We start from the raw sequence: 5,216 nt of genomic DNA on the forward strand, positions 1-5,216 counted from the left end.
GTTTGCTGCCACGTCAGCATTTTTGTTTGTTTAAATAAATAATATTTATTTTACCCTTCCATGTTCTCTGTGATTCACCTGCACCCTAGGTTTGCCTCCACACACCATTATAACAGAATCCTCGGCCTGAACTATGAACCCAGCAGGCTGCCCATTCCTGACTGTGCTTGTCCCAGAGGACGAGTGGTGACTCTGCTGGTTAACACGCCACTACGTGGATATGGTGGCCACCTCCTGCAACCTAGAAATGAGGTGGTTGGCCACGGATGACATGTTGGGAGAGTTTTTTCGCCTGCCCGGACATTGTGATTCCCCGGGGATGTCGGAGATTTAGTCTGAGGTTTTCGAGGAGAGACGCATGTTGCATGCTCTTTTCCCCCATCATCCTGCTCCAACATCCAGCAAGCTCAGCACTTCTGAGTCATCTGAAGAATCAGCTCCTCATGCTGTTCCTCTCCACATCTTGTCTCATCACCGTCGAAAGAGGGGCCGACATCGGACCCAAGCCTGGTCCACTGACCCTCCTCCTGTGCCACCTGCTCCTTCCTGTGTTCCAATAGGGGGCAATTGCGACAGTCCACCTGCTTCGGGTATCTCTGAGCAGGCCCTGGAGGATGCCTTTTATCTTTTCCTTGAGAGGGTCCAGAAGAACGCCCCTCAAAGTACTTTTTGTTACTGAGAGGGTCCCAGATGACACCTCTCATGTTTCCTCTGAGAGGGACACCTCTCACTGCTCATCCGCGCCTTCAGAGTTTGCCACAGAGGGTCCCACATTGGTGGAGGGTTCCTTGTCTGCTGTGGATTCCACATCTATTGAGGGCTCCACGTCTGAGGCAAGTCCCAAGTGTTCACCAGAGGTCTCCACGCCATCTCCACCAGAGGTCTCCACACCATCTCCACCAGAGTTTTCCATACTGTCTCCACCAGAGGTCTCCACACTGTCTCCACCAGAGGCCTCCACACCATCTCCACCAGAGGTCTCCATACTGTTTCCACCAGCGGTCTCCACGCCATCTCCACCAGAGCTCTCCACGCTGTCTGCACCAAAGGTCTTCACGTGTTCCCACAAGGTCGTTGAGTCTCCTGAGATCCCCGAGTCTCCTGAGGTCCCGAAGTCTCCTGAGGTATCCAAGTTTCCTGAGGTCCCAGAGTCTCCTGTGGGTCATGAGTCTCCTGTGAGTCCTGAGTCTCTTGCGAGTTCTGAGTGCCCTGTGGTCCCTGGGCCTCCTGCGTCTTCGGGAGAGGGTTCCACACCTTCTGAGCGTTCCACACCTCCTGAGGGTTCCATGCCTCCTGAGTCTCTTATGCCTCCAAGATTGGCCGCCACACCTGCTTTGGTCCCTGAGGTGGTCTAGCCTACTACAGTCTCCGAGGCGGCTACGCCTTCCACTGCAGCCCCTGAAGTGGCTTCGCCCCCAGCTGTAATCTTTGAAGTGGGCATGCCCCCAACTGCAGTCTTTGAAGTGGTTACGCCCCCAGCTGCAGTCCTTGAAGTGACTATGTACCCAGCTGCAACCCCTGAAGTGGCTACGCGCCCAGCTGCAGTCCTTGAAGTGGCTACACCCCCAGCTACAGTCCCTGAAGTGGCTACACCCCCAGATGCAGTGCCTGAAGTGGATATGCCCTCAGCTGCAATTCCTGAAGAGGCTTCACTCCCAGTTGCAGTCCCAGAGGTAGCCACACCCACTGAAGTTCTGCCTACTGTAGCCAACGAGGTCCCTATGCTTCCTGCAGCCAACAAGGTGCCTATGCTTCCTGCAGCCAACGAGGCCCCTATGCCTACTGCAGCTAATGAGGTCCATACGCCTATTGTAGCCAACAAGGTCCCTACGCCTAATGCAGCCAACGAGGTCCCTATGCCTTCTGCATCTACTGAGTTCCCCATGCCAGCTACAGTCTCCACGTTCACTTAACCACTTGCTCTTGCCAAGATTGGATGCTTCTTCCCTCCCCTCCATCTCTGCTTTACTTTGCTGCTCTGTCTGTCTGTGAAACTGCTTCTGAGACTCTCTTGCATATCTTCCGAACCATAATTATAGACCTGTTTTGATCAGTTGGTCCCTCAACTCAATTTACAACATTTCTTCGAAGAGAAGACAGGCTTTAGGCGAGCCGATTTGCCCTGTTGGCATGCACGCAGCTGGATATCTCATCGACTTGGAAGACTTGATGATGTGTCTATCTCTGCTGCCATTTGTGGATTTTAAGGACGCATATTTAATTGGATTTACGATAACTAGTTCCTACTTTTTGGATTCGGCTGGTTGCTGGTTTTATCTACAATCAAGGAAGTTGTCGGCAGCTAATTTTGGACCCGATCACACTGCTTGCCTTCATGATGGCTTGGTTTGTGTCTCAAGCACCCGGACTCAAATGCTTTGGGCTGAATGGATCAAATCTTGGGGATTTTACTCAGTCATGTTCCATCAGTGTGGCCATGTATTTTGGACATTTCGGAACCGAGTCGACCAACACAGACTCAAGATAGATGTCATTAAGTTTTGCCTGTCCCCAAAACAACTGTGTATTTATCTGAATTTGGCTCCCTTGGCTGGCCTTGAAGGTCATCTTATCTGAATTAGCCTGGAGAACATGTGATCTGATGCTCACCACCCCCTCCCTGAGGAATTTCCAACTGATAACCAGATGAAACTAGCTGAATAAACTTTGTGTCATCATTTCAGGACTCTTGGATTCTCATAGTCGTTATTCTTGGCCATTCCTCGACATACCTGGAGAATGTTTATGGATCTCACCGGAGGACATTGGCTGATTATTCCATCTTTATCAGAACACTTACAATGCCCTCGAGAGCATCTATGATCATGCTCACCACTCTCATCGTCCCCCTCTGCAGAATGTCTATGTCACTATGTGCTCGTTTGTGCGAGGTGTTTTTTAATATCAGAGTTTTTTCTTCTTAGACAGGAAAAAAAGTCTGATAGGAATTTATTCGCCTCCAATTCCTACATGTGTCCATTTTATCACTTTTATTGTCTGTCCAAACAGGTCTCACTTGTAAATGAGTCTTTGAGGCTCAATGTGACTTATCTGTTTAAATAAAGATTGAATGAATGAATGAAACATTCTCTACGTCAGCTGTATCCCCTGAGGTCCCTACGACAGCTGTAACCCCTGTGGCCCCTACTATAGCTGCAACCATCAAGGTCCCTACGTATACTGCAGTCCCAGAAATCCCTACAATAGCTGCAGCCCTTAAGATCTTAATGACAGCTGCAGCCCTGAGGTCTCAACATCGCTTCCTGTGGGGTCCACACCGCCTGATGTGGCTACACCTCTTCCGACCTCTGGGGTCTACTCAGTGTCATCTGCAGCAGCCCTTGTCTCCACAACAGCTGCAATCTCCACAGTCTCCTCAACAGCAACAGTGCCTGCTCCAGGTTATGGAAGGTTGCCTGGTCACCCGTCTGGACTCGGTCCCGGTGCTGGACGACCTCCCGGACTCCTGCCTGAACTACTCCCATGGTGCTGGACGGCCTCCCGGCTGCCCACCTGAACTATGCTCCGGCGATGGAAAGTTCCCTGGTTGTCCACCTTGAATGTTTTTGCTCTATCTCCCTGTTGTGTTCCTTGTGTCTTGTTCCCAAACTTTGTCCTGTAGGGTTTGGTTTCCCTATTTCTTTTCACTCATGTTCCATCTCGTGCCCTCCATCCTCTCGGTTCCCCCCTCCCCCCACCCATGTTGTGTGCGTGTGTGTGTGTGTGGGGGGGGGGGGGTCTTGGGACGTCATGGGATGTCCTTGGGGAGGGAGTATTGTGAGGATTATGTTTCTCTGTGTCATCTCCCCCTTCTGGTCTGTTCTTGCTCTGATACATTTTCCCTTATTTAATTACAAAGTACGTTCACCTGTTCCTTCTCACAGCTGTTTCTGTTTACCCTTCTTTAGTGTCCCTATAAATCCTGCATATTGTCTTTGTTTCCCTGTCTGAGGATTATCCTCCCTATTAGGGGTGTAACGGTATGCTAAAATCACATTTCGGTTCGGTTCCGTGTCAAGGAGGGCTCGGTTCAGTTAATTTTCTGTACAAAAAAAGGCCAAAATAAAACTTACAAAATGTTTATTTTGAAAATATGCCAAGTAAACAAGTTCAGTCATTACAGACTTCTTTGCTGGAGGTGAGATCACTGGGCTGAATGTGGATGAAGAAGACTCAGCTCTATTCATTCAACCTTTAATTAAACAGATAAATCACATTGAGCCTCAAAGACTCATTTACAAGTGAGACCTGTTTGGACAGACAAAAACAGTGGCTAACAGGACACATATAGGAGTTGGAGGCGAAAAAAATTCCTATCAGACTTTTTTTTTCTTGTCTGAGGAAAAAAAAACTCGCTTAATATTAAAAAAAAACACCTCGCTCAAACAGCACATAGTGACGTAGAAATTCTGCAGGAGGAGACGAGTAAGGTCAGCAATGTTTATAGATGCTCTCGGGGTCACTGTAAGAGTTCTGATAGGATGTAATAATCAGTCACTGTCCTCTGGTGAGATCCATAAACATTCTCGAGGTACGTGGAGGAATGGCCAAGAATAACATCTATGAGAATCCAAGAGTCCTGAAATGATGACACAAAGTTTATTCAGCTGGTTCCATCTGGTTATCAGTTGGAAATTCCTCAGGGAGGGGGTGGTGAGCATCAGATCACATGTTCTCCAGGCAAATTCAGATAAGCTGGCCTTCAAGGCCAGCCAAGGGAGCCAAATTCAGATAAACACACAGTTGTTTTGGGGACAGGCAGGACTTAATGACATCTACCTTCAGTCTGTGTTGGTCGACTCGGTTCCGAAATGTCCAAAATACATGGCCACACCGATGGAACGTGACTGAGTAAAATCCCCAAGATCTGATCCATTCAGCCCAAAGCATTTGAGTCCGGGTATTCGAGACATGAACCAAGCCATCATAAAGGCAAGCAGCGTGATTGGGTCCATATTTGCTGCCGACGACTTCCTTGATTGTAGATAAAACCAGCAACCAGCTGAATCCAAAAAAACAGGAACCAGTTATTGAAAATCCAATTAAATAAGCATCCTTAAAATCCACAAGTGGCAGCAGAGATAGACACATCATCAAGTCTTCCAGTCGATGAGATATCCAGCTGTGTGCGTGCCAACAGGGCAAATTGTTTTGGTTATTTAAAATAAACCATTGTCATTTTACTCCTGAGTCTCCTGCTCTCTGCCTGCACGTGG

This window comes from Nematolebias whitei, chromosome 6 (assembly GCF_014905685.2).
Source record: "Nematolebias whitei isolate Nwh7 chromosome 6, NemWhi1, whole genome shotgun sequence".
Taxonomy (NCBI): domain Eukaryota; kingdom Metazoa; phylum Chordata; class Actinopteri; order Cyprinodontiformes; family Rivulidae; genus Nematolebias; species Nematolebias whitei.